Source organism: Salvelinus alpinus, chromosome 2 (assembly GCF_045679555.1).
Source record: "Salvelinus alpinus chromosome 2, SLU_Salpinus.1, whole genome shotgun sequence".
Taxonomy (NCBI): domain Eukaryota; kingdom Metazoa; phylum Chordata; class Actinopteri; order Salmoniformes; family Salmonidae; genus Salvelinus; species Salvelinus alpinus.
Window position 1 is genome coordinate 101,968,053 of NC_092087.1, and position 19,311 is coordinate 101,987,363.

Genomic DNA, 19,311 nt, shown 5'->3' on the forward strand with positions numbered 1-19,311 from the left:
CAGAATCCTTTTTCAGTGTTATGATATTCATAACATCCATATCCACCAGACAATCTTCCTGTCAACTAACAGAACTCTGCTGGTTGTGCTGGTAACAGATACCAGTCTATCTTCCTGTTAACTAACAGAACTCTGCTGGTTGTCCTGGTAACAGATACCCGTGGGCAGATCTATTGTATTTGTTCAAACTAAACTACAGCACTTACTTTGATGAGTCAAATCTGATCCTTTCTTCTCTCCTCCTCCTCTCACAGTTCCACTCAGCCCCGTTGTTTTCCTGCAGTCCACCAGCAGCACAGACAACCTCTTCATACCCAGCAGTAAGGCGCTACCGGGAGAAGCACGACACGAGGACTCCGGGAGGGAGGAAGGGCTAGCGTTGTCCTGGTAACCATAAAGAGGGGACACAGACTCATATCATTATGGATGCTGATGTCACTGTTGTCATAAAGTTATTTACAGAAACTCAGCCCAGACCCCGATAGAGCAAGCTGTATGCTAGACCAGACCAAGCTGTACCATCTGGTGTTCTGATCTGGAGAGACTCTTCTCTGACTCGTCAGCATCAGGATGTTGTTGAGGATCCCCAGAGGATCCACCATAGTCATGTCTCTCTCCTGTGTGAATGACAACATCAAACAGATAGTAAACTTATGATATTCTATTGCAATCATTGGGTCTTACGAGAGCTATTAATATGTCTAAAAGGGCATATTATGTTTTTTGAAAATATTGTTTGTGATGCAAATGTAAAAGGGTCGTTCCATGAAATGGGTGCCTTTTGATACTTTAAATAATAATTATGCACCAATTTTGCATTTTAAAAGCTTGTTATATTAGATGAAGTGCACTTTAATACAGACAACAGGGATAATTAAATACATCTCATTTAAAAGTCCCAAAAATATATATGTACCAATGGCAGATTGCCCCTTCAACAATTCCTACAGTCCTGAACAATATATTCAAGTGTAGAACTTCAGTAGAATGCCCCTTTAAAACCACACAATAGTTCAAGAACTGCATAGTTTTTGCCCCTGATTTTTAGACAGTACTCACTGGTGTTAATCGGATATTCTGACTCCTCCTCCTCCCTTTTCACTCCCAAAACGTCTTCCTTCTCCTCTTTTATTGAGATAGCCTCCTCTTCCTCTTTTACTCCAAAAGGTTCTTCCTCTACGTTCAATGTTATGGCACCTTTCTCCCTTTTGATTCTGAAAGCTTCTACCTCCAGACTCGTCCGTACCCTGATGGACAGGCCTTTACGTCTCATAAATCTTAGACACCAAGATGGTCCACCTCTAAAATCCTCAAACTTCATTGCGGTGGCGATTGTTTTGGCTTTCAGTCGGATCTGCACAGTTGAAACACCTCGGCCGTCTGCTCTCTGTGTGTTGACCCAGTCTTCAAGCTCATTTTCTAGTTCGGGCCATCTGCTTTTCTTCCCTCTGAAAGCTTTTGTTGTCTTTTTGCACTGAGTCAGTTCCTCGCGCTGCTGTCTCCAACGTCTTATCATCGACTCATTAAGGCCAAGCTCCCGTGCAGCAGCTCTATTTCCTTTTCCAACAGCCAGATCGATCGCCTTCAACTTGAAAACTGCATCATATGCATTTCTCCGTGTCTCTGCCATGATAAGGGTGACAAAATGAATACCGTAATCAGAATGATGGGAAGTTTGAGCGCGCTCGATTTACGTCACATTATGTGACGGTGCTCAGTTTTTTGGCTGCGTGAAAGCGGGAAGAAACCATAAATTAGCCGCGTCATTGTATAAGCCACGAGGTTCAAAGCGTGGGAAAAAGTAGCGGCTTATAGTCCGGAAATTACGGTAGAATTAACGTAATTGTGTTCTACACACTAATATTAATATACACAATTTACCACATTTGCTAATTTAACAAGCAAATGACGTTTTAATGAACTAGTAGATAAGTAAACCGAATTATGTTCAAAACACTAGGAGTAATATTCACAAGATTGGTCTAAAGAGCTTCAATGTTTCAGTTTAATGTTCGCTAGCAAACCACCACGTTGGTTGAATCAGAAGCCTTTTGTCGCTGTTGAAGAAGCCTCCTGTCCCGTCCACTAGATTATACGTCACGCAAGAAGCATCACCTGAAATACTCATATTGCCATCTGCTGACTGGAGTGGGTAACGCAGATTAGAAAACAATGTCAAAACAAGTCATTTAAAAACAACCAGATGTTATGTTTTCTCTTCCTTCTTACAGCCAATACTTTCCTCCAGGGCTGACCTGCCCATTAGGCAGGATCAGGTGACAGATTGAAGAGGGTGGCATATTCCTAGCTAAATTGACCAAGGTTCATCGCTAACAACACATAATAACACCTCACATAATGCTGCCCAAATACAATGAAAAATTCTCTCACCCAGTGGCATATGGACTATTTATGTGATTGTTGCTGTTGCCACATGAAGCAGTGTCCACTTTGCAAAAGGTAACATGGACAGATAGGACTCTACCTGTGTAGAGCTCATGCCCCTTTGCCCTTCCTGTCTCCGAAGTGCCCTTTTGGGTGGTGGTATAATTTGTATTCATTTTTTGCCAAAGTTATTCTGAACCTACTGCCTGCAAGTTGTCGTTATCTACACCCAAAAAATGTAGATTTCAAAAGTGGTCTCCTGATGTGGTTTAAGGATTGTTGAGGACTTAGAACATCCAATGTTGTTGTTTTTCTATTAACAGTGTGATTTAGAGAGAAAAACAGAAAAACAGGGACAAATCAGAAACCTGGAAACACTAAATGGAGAATATATATATCTTTTTTAAACGTAATTAGGTTTTAAAAAATCTAATAAAATGGATTTTATAGGGCCCTAAATATTCTATACATTTTCTCTCATTACTGGATTATGTAGGGATAGTGTAGAGTAACAGCTGTATCCTGAAGTGACCTTTAACCTCCCTGCTCCTCAATACTTCTTCCACTGGATCAAAGCTTCAGCTAAGAAGGATACATGATAGTGGCAACACATGGAGTTGGGTTGGATATAGTCATGGTAGGATCCATGATAGTGACAACACATGGAGTAGGGTTGGATATAGTCATGGTAGGATACATGATAGTGGCAACACATGGAGTAGGGTTGGATATAGTCATGGTAGGTTACATGATAGTGGCAACACATGGAGTAGGGTTGGATATAGTCATGGTAGGATACATGATAGTGGCAACACATGGAGTTGGTTTGGATATAGTCATGGTAGGATACATGATAGTGACAACACATGGAGTAGGGTTGGATATAGTCATGTTAGGATACATGATAGTGGCAACACATGGAGTAGGGTTGGATATAGTCATGGTAGGTTACATGATAGTGGCAACACATGGAGTAGGGTTGGATATAGTCATGGTAGGATACATGATAGTGGCAACACATGGAGTAGGGTTGGATATAGTCATGGTAGGATACATGATAGTGGCAACACATGGAGTTGGGTTGGAATTCGTCATGGTAAGCAAAATACTTTACACCACATATTCTGCAGCTTTCTGTTGCAGGATCTTTTTATGGGGGGGTGCCCTTTGTTGTTTACACATCACACACATGGTTATGGGCTTTAAAAAAGAAGACACCAGTACCATGTCAGATATAGTTTAAATGTACACATATTTGAGTTTACATCCCAATATGACACTTCATCACAGAAGACTGAAATGTAACAAAATGCCTATTGTGTTTATTGAGCTGTACACTGAGATGCTCAGTTGGTCAATATTCCCCTCCAGTGATTCCCCAACATCTTGTCAACATGTGCCGCAAAAATGGAGCTGATATCTTATACCAGTCATTCTTTATAGACATGTATCCATAACAAGGCTTAGGCCTCTCATATAGTCTGCAAAAACCTCTCCAAAATGTCACATTTTTTAAACATATTTATTTTCATGCATATAACTTGTCAAAAATCTTTTTTATTACCAAATTCTATCTTTCGTATGGACAATATTTTTTTCATGTTTTCATAAGTGTTTGAGATTAGGACCCAAATGGTCAAAAAACCTCTTCAAATAGAAGTACATTTATAACACAATATATCTTACAGGTATGTCCTCTCTCACTCTCTCTCATCATGTCACAGCTGACAGGCTCCCAGAGGAAGGGCAATAAAAGGCCCCAGCTCACTCAACTGCCCCTCCCCTCTCCAACAGACATCAACCCAGAACATCCTGAAGACAGAACATCTAAAATGTTAGGGCTGACGCTTTCCTCATCCTCAGATGAGGTGAGGAGAGAAGGATCTTCTAACCAAAATGCGGAGTCAGGGAAATATGCCATCTTTATTACAAATAAGACGTCGACTAAACAAAACAAAAACACTTTCAAAACTTACAAAATAACAAAACGTAACGAACGGAACCTGAACATAAACTTACATAGACAAACGTAAACTCACGAACAGGAACGTTACATCAAAACACACGAACAGCCAAACAGCTCCGAAAGTGAAAAACACATCGACAACGACGAAGACATCACAGGAGACAATCACCCACCAACAAACAGTGAGAATGCCCTACCTAAATATGACTCTTGATTAGAGGAAAACGCAAACCACCTGCCTCTAATCAAGAGCCATACCAGGCAAACCAAAAACAACATAGAAACAGATAACATAGACTGCCCACCCAAAACACATGCCCTGACCAAAACACATAAAAACAACATAAAACAGGTCAGGACTGTTACAGTACCCCCCCCTCAAGATGCGCACGCCGAGCGCACAAGCACAAAGTCCAGGGGAGGGTCCGGGTGGGCAGTTGACCACGGTGGTGGTTCCGGCTCAGGACGCTGTCCCCATACCACCATAGTCACTCCCCTCTTCTGTCTACCCCTTCTAATGACCACCCTAACACTACCTTCCCCTAAATAAACAGCTAGCACCGGGACAAGGGGCAGCACCGGGACAAGGGGTAGCACCGGGACAAGGGGCAGCACCAGAACAAGGGGCAGCACCAGGATAAGGACCAGCACCGGAATAAGGGGCAGCACCGGAATAAGGGGCAGCACCGGGACAAGGGGCAGCACCGGGACAAGGGGCAGCACCGGGACAAGGGGCAACACCGGGACAAGGGGCAACACCGGGACAAGGGGCAACACCGGGACAAGGGGCAGCACCGGGACAAGGGGCAACACCGGGACAAGGGGCAGATCCCGGCTGAAGGACTCTGGCAGGTCCTGTTTGGACGGCTCTGGCAGGTCCATGCAGGCTGACGGCTCTCGACGCTCATGGCAGACTGACGGCTCTCTACGCTCATGGCAGGCTGACGGCTCTCGACGCTCATGGCAGGCTGACGGCTCTCGACGCTCATGGCAGGCTGACGGCTCTCGACGCTCATGGCAGGCTGATGGCTCTCGACGCTCATGGCGCTCTGACGGCTCTCGACGCTCATGGCTCACTGACGGCTCTGGCTGCTCATGGCTCACTGACGGCTCTGGCTGCTCATGGCTCTCTGACGGCTTTGGCTGCTCATGGCTCTCTGACGGCTCTGGCTGCTCATGGCTCTCTGGCGGCTCTGGCAGATCCTGTCTGGTTGGCGGCTCTGGCAGATCCTGTCTGGTTGGCGGCTCTGGCAGATCCTGTCTGGTTGGCGGCTCTGGCAGATCCTGTCTGGTTGGCGGCTCTGGCAGATCCTGTCTGGTTGGCGGCTCTGGCAGATCCTGTCTGGTTGGCGGCTCTGGCAGATCCAGTCTGGCGGGCGGCTCTAGCGGCTCCTGTCTGGCTGACGGCTCTAGCGGCTCCTGTCTGGCGGATGGCTCTGTAGGCTCATGGCAGACGGGCGGCTTTGCAGGCTCATGGCAGACGGGCGGCTTTGCAGGCTCCTGGCAGACGGATGGCTCAGATGGCGCTGGGGAGACGGATGGCTCAGATGGCGCTGGGGAGACGGATGGCTCAGATGGCGCTGGGGAGACGGATGGCTCAGATGGCGCTGGGGAGACGGATGGCTCAGATGGCGCTGGGGAGACGGATGGCTCAGATGGCGCTGGGGAGACGGATGGCTCTGGCCGGATACGGCGCACTGTAGACCTGGTGCGTGGTGCCGGAACTGGAGGCACCGGGCTAATGATAAGCACCTTCCTACTAGTGCGTGGAGCAGGGACAGGGCACACTGAACTCTCAAAGCGTACTCTATACCTGGTGCGTGGTACCGGCACTGGTGGCACCTGGCTGAGGGCACGCACCTCAGGACTAGTACGGGGAGAAGTGACAGTGTGTACAGGACTTAGGAGACGCACAGGTGGCTTAGTGCGTGGGGCCGGAACTGGAGGCACTGAACTGGATACACGCACTATAGGGAGAGTGCGTGGAGGAGGAACAGGGCTCTGGAAATGCACTGGTAGCCTAGTGCGTAATGTAGGCACTGTAGGTACTAGGCTGGGGCGGGGAGGTGGCGCCGGAAATACCGGACCGTGCAGGCGTACTGGCTCTCTTGAGCATTGAGCCTGCCCAACCTTACCTGGTTGAATGCTCCCGGTCGCCCGCCCAGTACGGGGAGGTGGAATAACCCGCACCGGGCTGTGTAGGCGAACCGGGGAAACCCTGCGTAAGGCAGGTGCCATGTATGCCGGCCCGAGGAGACGCACTGGAGACCAGACGCGTTGAGCCGGCCTCATGACACCTGGCTCAATGCCCAATCTAGCCCTACCAGTGCGGGGAGGTGGAATAACCCGCACCGGCCTATGCACACGTACAGGAGACACCGTGCGCTCTACTGCGTAACACGGTGTCTGCCCGTACTCCCGCTCTCCACGGTTAGCCTGGGAAGTGGGCGCAGGTCTCCTACCTGCCCTTGGCCCACTACCCTTTAGCCCCCCCCCAAGAAATTTTTGGGAGTTACTCACGGGCTTTTCGGGCTTCCGTGCAAGACGTGTCCCCTCATAATTCCGGTTTCGAGCTTGATTCTCCGGCTTCCATCCACGTCTCCTAGCTGCCTCCTTAAACCACCGCTCCTGGGCTGTGGCTGCCTCACTCTTCTCACGAGAGCAGCGATATTCTCCAGTTTGCGCCCAGGGTCCTCTACCAGACAGGATCTCCTCCCAAGTCCAAAAGTCCTTGTTGCTCCGTCGAGCATTCCCATACCGCTTGGTCACATTTTGTTGGTGGGTGATTCTGTTAGGGCTGACGCTTTCCTCATCCTCAGATGAGGTGAGGAGAGAAGGATCTTCTAACCAAAATGCGGAGTCAGGGAAATATGCCATCTTTATTACAAATAAGACGTCGACTAAACAAAACAAAAACACTTTCAAAACTTACAAAATAACAAAACGTAACGAACGGAACCTGAACATAAACTTACATAGACAAACGTAAACTCACGAACAGGAACGTTACATCAAAACACACGAACAGCCAAACAGCTCCGAAAGTGAAAAACACATCGACAACGACGAAGACATCACAGGAGACAATCACCCACCAACAAACAGTGAGAATGCCCTACCTAAATATGACTCTTGATTAGAGGAAAACGCAAACCACCTGCCTCTAATCAACAGCCATACCAGGCAAACCAAAAACAACATAGAAACAGATAACATAGACTGCCCACCCAAAACACATGCCCTGACCAAAACACATAAAAACAACATAAAACAGGTCAGGACTGTTACATAAAAGATCATCTGGGAATCCTTTCTTTCTCATGGAGCTTTTCAAAAGTGAGATGAATATTCAATGTGATGTTTGTACAGTGCCTTCGGAAAGAATTCAGACCCCTTGACTTTTTCCACATTTTGTTAAGTTACAGCCTTATTTTAAAATGGATTAAAAAATATATATTTATATATTCAGCAAACTACACACAATAGCCCATCATTTGGGGCGGCAGGTAGCCTATTGGTTAAAGCATTGGGCTAGTAACCAAAAGGTTGATGGATCGAATCCCAGAGCTGACAAGGTAAAAATCTGTTGTTCTGCCCCTGAACAAGGCACTGTTCAGCGGTAGGCCGTCATTGTAAATAAGAATTTGTTCTTAACTGACTTGCCTAGTTAAATATAAAACATTTAAATGACAAAGGAAAAACAAGTTTATAGAAACATTTATTAAAGATAAAAAATATACCTTCTTTACATAACAGTAAGTATTCAGACCCTTTATTATGAGACTGTCAGAGTAAAAACCAAGCCATGAGGTAGAAGGAATTGTCTGTAGAGCTCCGAGACAGGATTGGGTCGGGCCACAGATCTTGGGAAGGGTACCAACACATTTCTGCAGCATTGGAGGTCCCAAAGAACAGAGTGGCCTCCATCATTCTAAAATGGAAGAAGTTTGGAACCACCAAGACTCTTCCTAGAGCTTGCGGCACGGCCAAACTGAGCAGTCGGGGGAGATGGGCCTTGGTCAGGGAGGTGACCAAGAATTCGATGGTCACTCTGACAGAGCTCTAGAGTTCCTCTGTGGAGATGGGAGAAACTTCCAGAAGGACAACCATCTCTCCACCTCTCCACCAATCAAGCCTTTATGGTAGAGTGGCCTGACGGAAGCCACTCCTCAGTATAATGCACATGACAGCCCACTTGGAGTTTGCCAAAAGGCACCAAAAGGACTTTCAGACCATGAGAAACCAGATTCTCTGGTCTGATGAAACCAAGATTGAACTCTTTGGCCTGAATGCCAAGCGTCACGTCTGGAGGAAACCTGGCACCATCCCTAGGGTGAAGCATGGTGGTGGCAGCGTCATGCCGTGGGTATGTTTTTCAGCGGCAGGGACTAGGAGACTAGTCAGGATCAAGGGAAAGATGAACCGAGCAAAGTAGAGAGATCCTTGATGAAAACCTGCTCCAGAGCGCTCAGGACCTCAAACTGAGGGCGAAGGTTCACCTTCCAACAGGACAACAACCCTAAGCACACAGCCAAGACAATGCAGTAGTGGCTTCGGGTCAAGTCTCTGGTCTCTGAATGTCCTTGAGTGGCCGAGCCAGAGCCCGGACTTGAACCCGATCTAACATCTCTGGAGAGACCTGAAAATAGCTGTGCAGCAACACTCCCCATCCAACCTGAAACCTGACAAAGCTTGAGAGAATCTGCAGAAAAGAATGGGAGAAACTCCCCAAATACAGGTGTGCCAAGCTTGTAGCATCATACCCAAGAAGACTCAATGCTGTAATCTCTGCCAAAGGTCTTCGACAAAGTACTGAGTAAAGGGTCTGAATACTTATGTAAATGTTATTTTTCAGTTTTTTATTTTTTAATAAATTAGCAACAATTTCTAAAGACCTGTTTTTGTTTTGTCATTATGGGATATTGTGTGTAGATTGATGAGAGGGAAAAAATGATTTAATACACAATAGAATAAGGCTGTAATGTAACAAAATGTGGAAAAAGTCAAGGGGTCTGAATACTTTCTGAAGGCATTGTATATAGCCATGTTATAAAGTATGAAAAGGCTTTTTCATTCACATGTCATGAAATCACTATGACATCATCATATTTGTATATATCCTAATGAATAAACTTTGGATGGAAACATGGTTATTATTTATTTAACAAGGTAAGTCAACTGAGAACACATTCTCATTTACAGCAACAACCAGAGTTAACACCCCTACTCTTATGATAAGTGCAATGGGATCTTTAGTGACCACAGAGAGTCATGACACCCGTTTAACGTCCCATCTGAAAGATGGCACCCGACACAAGGCAATGTCCCCAATCTGATTACTTTCCAAAGGCACTGGAAGTGATTGAGGAGACACCATAATTGCTATATTCTAATTAAAATTATTGACCCATAAGAGAACACATGACCAAAGCAAGGCGTGACCATTTAGAAATAAAACAATATTCTTAATGATAAACATAATCTAATAAACAAATGTTTGCATAACCAACCAGGACCAACCCTGCTTAGCTTCAGAAGCAAGCCAGCTGTGGGAAGTAGGGTGGAATGCTGCTGGCTCCAAAATCAAGCTATATACAGCCTAATTGTTTCCCCTCAGGAAGCTCTGGTAAACAGTTGATGTAGTACACTGCTGCCACCACCAGGCCTGGAGGGCATTTTGACTTTGTTGATAGCGAGTTGTGTTGCTAAAAACGTAGCAGCTAACTAACTGGCTACTGATCAACCTTTTGTGTGGTTTGAACATTCATATTGGACTGTAGCAGCTAGCTAACTGGCTACTGATCAACCTATTGTGTGGATTGAACATTCATATTGGACTGTAGCAGCTAGCTAACTGGCTACTGATCAACCTATTGTGTGTATTGAATATTCATATTGGACTGTAGCAGCTAGCTAACTGGCTACTGATCAACCTATTGTGTGTATTGAACATTCATATTGGACAGCCTTACCTGTATAGTAGCACCAACACCCATCAGCCCAATCTCTTCTTGATGTCAAAGCTGCAGTGTATTGTTGGTATAGGAGTATTAAATTAATGAATAATCCTATTTATTTAAAGCCCCGCTAAGATGTCACCATACTATTCCTTTAAAGCCCCTCTGTCAGATATAAATCATCAGAGTGGGAAACCAACTGACATGGAAACAATGGAGCAAATGGATCACTATCAGAGGGGTGTATTATGACATCATATAGAACTACTCAGACATTCCAAATATCACTTGATTATCAGAGGGGTGTATTATGACATCAGATAGAACTACTCAGACATTCCAAATATCACTTGATTATCAGAGGGGTGTATTATGACATCATATAGAACTACTCAGACATTCCAAATCAGGCTTCATCCATATCATGAAGGTGGATATTGATCCAACCATTTCAAAAGTAATGACCGGGCTGATGGAAACAGGATATGCCTGTACAATTTTATTAATGCAGATAGACAATTTGTTTGTTTGTTTTACATGGTGGGGTCTTTTTGTGTCAGTAAACATTTATGAGCGAGAAATGGTGGAAACTCCTTCATGAGCAAATATTGATTTAATAACCATCACATCTCAGTTAACTTGGAGTCACGCGATGATATGTTGTGTGGTCCTCCCTCTACGACTTGGGAAACCATGTAGTTTATTAGGCTACAGATTAAATAAGTTATGAACTTCACAGGGTGGTGAAACTGCATGTGATGAGCTTGATGCTCCTTTCCAATACATTTTGATGGTCTTATTCTGGTGACATGATGATCGATGCTTGGTTGCCATTTGACAAATAAAATAATATTGCTCTCATCCATAATAATCTCATCATGTAGGTAGCCTACCAGCACTGTATCTGTGAGCTGCTGACTACAGTGCACGGGACAAGAGCACGTTTTCTATATAACGCAAAAGTTGAAAATGCGATGGAAACCCATTTAACTTGTATTTTTCATACGGTATATGGGATTTTAACAGCAAAAGTTTTTTTATTTGTCACACAAAGCCTTATGTCTGCAATTAGTCTGTTTGAAAGAAACATTTCTGGTGGGAAAATGCATATATTGTTTTGTACATATTTAAGAATATTCACATGAAAATCTGTCGCAAATTGCACGGAAACTTAGCTACTAAGGTGGATATTGATCCAACACCTGCTACTTATTCAAACCAGCCCACTAGGCACAGACGTCAGTTCAACATCTAGTTTCTATTTACATTTCTTTGAGTCGTGAATTCAACATGAAATCAACACAAAATGTCACCTGTCATTGGATTTAGCTTACAAGTTGGGTGAAAAATAAATAAAGATTCCTGATGTTGACGGCTTTTTACAAATCCAATCAGTTTTCTGCATTGATCTAACATCACATGGATTTGTTTTGTTGAAATGACGTGGAAACGACATTTATTCAACCAGTGGAAGGCTTGTAAATGACCCCAGGAAAGGAAAACAAAGAACTCTTTACTGAGACAATGATAAACAGCAATCCGTGGGAGAGTTGTGGTGGATATTATAAAATAAGGATCTGCTGGAGTCCAAGTCAAACCAAGATTCTTTATTTCTGAGCTCAGAGAGAATAACAGTTACACAGCGCAGTGTAGACAGTCTGAATTCCTGAAGCATTGGGTGATGAGCACATATCTTTATAGTTTTCTGTTCCTGGGAGGGACTTTATTCATACAAGGATGCAGGTGCAGCTGGTTTGCAATGCAGGATGATACTCCCAGGAACAGGAGATTATAATAGGTCAGTTTCACAAGGTTAGTCACATACGCAGATATGTGGACACATACAATTAACATTTTGCATTACAGAGTCTGTGAACATTTTCAATTCATTAAATCATCAGTGGGCCAACAATGCAAATTTAAACAATGGAACAAATGCATCACATCCAAATATCACTTGATTATCTGTAGTGCTGGAGGAATGCCATGCAGATAATCACACACAGAGTTTAAAAAAGGACCATGGAATCTGATCTATTTTATATTCAAACTGGCATACTCCATATTCAATTCATGTTTTATTACAAAAACATACATTTGAGTATACTTTGAACCATTTCATTTAATATGGTACAAACAGGTAAACACATTCTCAGGCAACAATATAAGACAATTGGAGCACTGTGTATGTTCTCTGATGAATTTTAAGTTAATGTGATGTGAAATATAAATTTACACACTAGGAGAAGTAATTATTCTCTCCTGTGTGGATTCGCACATGATGTTTAAGTGACTGTGATGAGTAATATGTCTTCCCACAGTCTGAGCATTTGTAAGGCTTCTCCCCTGTGTGCAGTCTCATGTGTTCTTTCAGCTTTCCTGAATAGTTAAAACGCTTTCCACAGTGGGAGCAATGGTAAGGCTTCTCCCCTGTGTGTATTCGCTCATGAGCTTTCAGGTTTCCTAAATGGGTAAAACGCTTTGAACACCGGGAGCAGTGGTAAGGCTTCTCCCCTGTGTGCAGTCTCTTGTGTTCTTTCAGGTTTCCTAAATGGGTAAAACGCTTTGCACACTGGGAGCAGTGGTAAGGCTTCTCCCCTGTGTGCACTCTCATGTGTTCTTTCAGGCTTCCTAATTGGATAAAACGCTTTGCACAATGGGAGCAGTGGTAAGGCTTCTCCCCTGTGTGTATTCGCTCATGAGCTTTCAGGCTTCCTGACTGGTTAAAACTCTTTCCACACTGGGAGCAGTGGTAAGGCCTCTCCCCTGTGTGCAGTCTCATGTGTTCTTTCAGGCTTCCTAATTGGGTAAAACTCTTTCCACACTGGGCGCAATGGCATGGCTTCTCCCCTGTGTGTATTCGCTCATGAGCTTTGAGGGTGTCTAACCGCTTAAAACTCTTTCCACACTGGGAGCAATGGTGTGGCTTCGTTCTTATGTGTACCCTCTCATGTCTTTTCAAGCTAACTAACTGGTTAAAACTTTTTCCACAATGGGAGCAGAGGTGTCGTCTTGCTGGTTTGGACGTCTTTGGTTCCTCCAAGGTTGGTTTTCCTCCTGCAAAAGACAGTGTTAATTTTAAGAGATGCCAGAATGAAATCTCCACATGATAAAACTGCCTTGCTGAGGTTTAATCCAAATCACATCCCTCAATATCCTGATGCCAGTTTTCAAACATTTCATAATTTAAAACAAATGATGTAGAGCTTCCTGGTAATAACTGATAATATGTTTACATTACTTATTATTCTTTCTGTTATATAAGTCAGACCACAAAACACTAAACAGTTCTAGAACACTGAAGACACAGACTGGATTCCAATCAGCAGGTGGTTCTAAATATATAACCTTCATAGCTGTATGATACAGAATGTGACCTACACACTTCCTTGAACCTAAATTAAGTAAAGAAGTCATTTTGTGTGGAAGTTTCATTTTTACATTGGAGACAGACACAAAGCACATCAGTAACATCTCCCCGTTGTCGATAGGGTCGACACATTCCAAGATGGCGTAGCAGTCGGACGTGTGTTTTGTCTTGTCCCGTCCTGTCCCATGTAAATATTTTTATATATTGTTTTCATTTCGTATATATTGTAATCTCACTTTCCATTTACGGACTGAATTAACTTTCCTGCAACCCGCCTCACCCAATGTGGTACAGATCTGCTATTTTTATACTTTAGAACCGGAACCCCCATCAGAAGCTAGCCAGCTAACTAGCTACTAGCTACTAGTCAGTTAGCCACTACTAGCGGTCTTCACCGTTAACTCGGACACCAGCCAGCTTCAGCCTGGTCAATACCTGCCAGTCTGCACAGCGCGATATCAACCCAGAGCATATCGGACTGCTTTTTCTCTACCACATCACCGGATTCCTACCGCAAGCTCTGAACCTTTACACATCGCAGCTAGCTAGCTGCAATCCGAGTAGCTACTCCTGGCAAACGTCTCTGTCCCGAAGCAAGCACCACTTAGACTTGAACTAGCCTCGAACTAGGCCCATCTCCCGGCTTGCCAAAGTGGTCCACCAGCTAATTCTTGGGCTACAATACCTCTTTTGCCAATTGGCCTGGACCCATTACTGCCGACACGGAGCCTCGTGTCTCCAGCTCGCCTAGCGTAGTAGCAACTACTGAATCGCCTCCCTGACTCACCTATTGCTGCTCATTGGACCCTATGATCACTCGGCTACACATGCCTCTTCCTAATGTCAATATGCCTTGTCTATTGCTGTTTAGGTTAGTTATTATTGTTTTATTTCACTGTAGAGCCCCCAGCCCCGCCCAACATGCCTTAGATAGCCCTTTTGTCCCACCCCCCACACATGCAGTGACCTCACCTGGGTTAACTGGTGCCTCTAGAGACAAAACCTCTCTCATCGTCACTCAATGCCTAGGTTTACCTCCACTGTACTCACATCCTACCATACCCTTGTCTGTACATTATGCCTTGAATCTATTCTACCGTGCCCAGAAATCTGCTCCTTTTACTCCCTGTTCTGAACGCACTAGATGACCAGTTCTTATAGCCTTTAGTCATACACTTATCCTACTCCTCTTCTGGTGATGTAGAGGCTAACCCAGGCACTCCAGCCCCCAGCACCACTCCCATTCCCCAGGCACTCTCATTTGTTGACTTCTGTAACTGTAATAGCCTTGGTTTCATGCATGTTAACATCAGAAGCCTCCCCCCTAAGTTTGTTTTATTCACTGCTTTAGCACACTTCGCCAACCCTGATGTCCTAGCCGTGTCTGAATCCTGGTTTAGGAAGGCCACCAAAAATCCTGACATTTCCATCCCCAACTACAACATTTTCTGACAAGATAGTACTTCCAAAGGGGGCAGAGTTACAATCTACTGCCGAGTTCTGTCATACTATCCAGGTCTGTGCCAAAAACAATTAGAGCTTCTACTTTTAAAAATCCACCTTTCCAGAATCAAATCAAATCAAAGTTTATTTGTCACGTGCGTCGAATACAACAGGTGTAGACCTTAGAGTGAAATGCTTACTTACAGGCTCTAACCAATAGTGCGAAAAAAAGGTATGTGTGTGTAGGTAAGTAAAGAAATAAAATACCAGTAAAAAGACATTTGAAAATAACAGTAGCAAGGCTATATACAGACACCGGTTAGTCAGGCTTATTGAGGTAGTATGTACATGTAGGTATGGTTAAAGTGACAGAAACAAGTCTCTCACTGTTGCCGCTTGTTATAGATTCCCCTCAGCCCCCAGCTGTGCCCTGGACACCATATGTGAATTGATTTCCCCCCAATCTATCTTCAGAGTTCGTACAGTTAGGTGACCTAAACTGGGATATGCTTAACACCCCGGCCGTCCTACAATCTAAGCTAGATGCCCTCAATCTCACATAAATTATCAAGGAACCTACCAGGTACAACCCTAAATCTGTAACCATGGGCACCCTCTTAGATATCATCCTGACTAACTTGCCCTCTAAATACACCTCTGCCGTCTTCAACCAGGATCTTAGCGATCACTGCCTCATTGCCTGCGTCCGTAATGGGTCCGCGGTCAAACGACCATCCCTCATCACTGTCAAACGCTCCCTAAAACAATTCAGCGAGTAGGCCTTTCTAATCGACCTGGCCCGGGTATCCTGGTAGGATATTGACCTCATCCCGTCAGTAGAGGATGTCTGGTTTCTCTTTAAAAGTAATTTTCTCACCATCCTAAATAAGCATGCCCCATTCCAAAAATGTAGAACTAAGAATAGATATAGCCCTTGGTTCACTCCAGACCTGTCTTCCCTTGACCAGCACAAAAACATCCTGTGGCGTTCTGCATTAGCATCGAATAGTCAGCGGTATGCAACTTTTCAGGGAAGTCAGGAACCAATATACACAGTGTCGTGGAAAATTGCAAGATTATGTTATAATGCTTGTATTGCATTATAATGGTTGTTTTATTCGACATAATAGTGTTCTGTTAACTATTGTGTGTGTGTTCCACTGAGGATGGGCCTCTATGAGATAGCACTGACAGAAGAGATTTACAATGTCTTTTGGTGATAAAACCAAAATAGCATTCCAGATAACATGAGGTAATGTTTTTGTGCTTTGAAGTACCAGGAACGAGATTAGAACCTCATCTTAGGGACCAAACTGAATGATAATTTATAGCGAATGCTATCTGGCTATGGGATACTCCTCTCTCTCAAGTAAAAGTCTTTCTTTGTGAACTTTTCTTAAGATATGTGGTTCGTCATGTAAGTTGAGAGGGGTGTATTTTGGCTATAAAAGATCTTTGTACTTTTCTGTTGACACTTTCAATGGTTCATTAGAGATAGCGCATCATTGAAAGTAAAATGCTATTGCAAAGCTCTTATTATTAAAGATGTAGTTTAAGTATAACTCTGACTGGTGTGTGAAGTTTGTAACTCTCCTCATTTGGTAAAGCAGAAATATGCCACCACAACAGCCAGTTAGGAAAGCTCAGGCTAGCTTTTTCAAATAGAAATTTGCGTCCTGTAGCACTAATTCCAAAACGTTTTGGGACACTAAAGTCCATGGAGAATAAGAGCACCTCCTCCCAGCTGCCCCCTGCACTGAAGCTAGGAAACACTGTCACCACCGATAAATCTACAATAATCGATCATTTCAATAAGCATTTTTCTACGGCTGGCCATGCTTTCCACCTGGCTACCCCTACCCCGGCCAAAAGCTCTGCACCACCTGCAGCAACTTGCCCAAGCACCCCCCCACGCAAATCAAGACAGCTGATGTTCTGAAAGAGCGGCAAAATCTGGATCCCTACAAATCAGCTGGGCTAGACAATCTGGAACCTCTCTTTCCCAAAATTGTTGCAAACCCCACCCTAACCCTAACTATTACTAACCTGTTCAACTTGTCTTTCGTATTGTCTGAGATCCCCAAAGATTGGAAAGCTACTGCGGTCATCCCCCTCTTCAAAGGGGGAGACACTCTAGACCCAAACTGTTATAGACCTATTCCCATCCTGCCCTGCCTTTCTAAAATCTTTGAAAGCCAAGTTAACAAACAGATCACCGACGATTACGAATACCACTGTACCTTCTCCATTATGCAATCTGGTTTCCGAGCTGGTCATGGGTGCACCTCAGCCATGCTCAAGGTCCTAAACAATATCATAACCGCCATCGATAAAAAACAGTACTGTGCAGCCGTCTTCATAAACCTGGCCAAGGCTTTCGACTCTGTCAATCAACGCATTCTTATCGGCAGACTCAATAGATTTGGTTTCTCAAATGACTGCCTCGCCTGGTTCACCAACTCCTTCTCAGATAGAGTTCAGTGTGTCAAATCGGAGGGCCTGTTGTCCGGACCTCTGGCAGTCTCTATGGGGGAGACACAGGGTTCAATTTCTCTGTATATACAGTTGAAGTCGGAAGTTTACATACACCTTAGCCAAATACATTTAAACTCAGTTTTTCACAATTCCTGACATTTAATCCCAGTAAAAATTCCCTGTCTTATGTCAGTTAGGATCACCACTTTATTTTAGGTGTGAAATGTCAGAATAATAGTAGAGAGAATGATTTATTTCAGCTTTTATTTCTTTCAACACATTCCCAGTGGATCAGAAGTTTACATACACTAAATTGGTATTTGGTAGGATTGGCTTTAAATTGTTTAACTTGGGTCAAAGTTTCGGGTAGCCTTCCACAAGCTTCCCACAATAAGTTAGGTGAATTTTGGCCCATTCCTTCCTGACAGGGCCAAAATTGTAATTGAGACAGGTTTGTAGGCCTCCTTGCTCGCACATGCTTATTCAGTTCTGCCAACAAATATTCTATGGGATTGAGGTCAGGGCTTTGTGATGGCCACTCCAATACCTTGACTTTGTTGTCCTTAAGCCATTTTACCACAAATTTGGAAGTATGCTTGGGGTCATTGTCCATTTGGAAAACCCATTTGTGACCAAGCATTAACTTCCTGACTGATGTCTTGAGATGCTGCTTCAATATATCCACATCATTTTCTTTCCTCATGATGCCATCTATTTTGTGAAGTGCACCAGTCCCTCCTGCAGCAAAGCACCCCCACAACATGATGCTCCCACCCCCGTGTTTCATGGTTGGGATGGTGTTCTTCGACTTGTAAGCCTCTCCCTTTTTCCTCCAAACATAACGATGGCCATACAGTTCTATTTTTGTTTCATCAGACCAAAAGTATGATCTTTGTCCCCATGTGCAGTTGCAAACCGGAGTCTGGCTTTTTTATGGCAGTTTTGGAGCAGTGACTTCTTCCTTGCTGATCGGCCTTTCAGGTTATGTCGATATAGGACTCGTTTTACTGTGGATATAGATACTTTTGTACCTGTTTCCTCCAGCATCTTCACAAGGTCCTTTGCTGTTGTTCTTGGATTGAATAGCACTTTTCGCACCAAAGTACCTTCATCTCTAGGAGACAGAACGCGTCTCCTTCCTGAGCGGTATGGCAGCTGCGTGGTCTCATGGTGTTTATACTTGCGTACTATTGTTTATACAGATGAACGTAGTACCTTCAGGCATTTGGAAATTACTCCCAACAATGAACCAGACTTGTGGAGGTCTACAATTTGTTTTCTGAGGTCTTGGCTGATATCTTTTGATTTTCCCATGATGTCAAGCAAAGAGGCACTGAGTTTGAAGGTAGGCCTTGAAATACATCCACAGGTACACCTCCAATTGACTCAGATGATGTCAATTAGCCTATCAGAAGCTTCTAAAGCCATGACATCATTTTCTGGAATTTTCCAAGCTGTGTAAAGGCACTGGAATTGTGATACAGTGAATTAAACGTGAAATAATCTGTCTGTAAACAATTGTTGGAAAAATGACTTGTGTTATGCACAAAGTAGATATCCTAAACGACTTGCCAAAACTATAGTTTGTGAACAAGAAATTTGTGGAGTGGTTGAAAAACGAGTTTTAATGACTCCAACATAAGTGCATGTAAACTTCTGACTTCAACTGTATCAATGATGTCGCTCTTGCTGCTGGGGATTCTCTGATCCACCTC

General features: G+C 44.0%; 2 protein-coding genes across 6 annotated transcripts in view; one reads left to right on the forward strand and one right to left on the reverse strand.

Annotated features, from left to right (window-relative positions):
• The window catches only part of LOC139546469 (piggyBac transposable element-derived protein 4-like), a 226,838-nt gene that overhangs the window by 129,573 nt on the left and 77,954 nt on the right, over positions 1 to 19,311 (reverse strand). The gene's annotated exons all lie outside the window — the stretch shown is intronic.
• Positions 1 to 19,311, forward strand: part of LOC139546449 (piggyBac transposable element-derived protein 4-like) — a 252,812-nt gene that overhangs the window by 28,917 nt on the left and 204,584 nt on the right. The window lies entirely within an intron of this gene.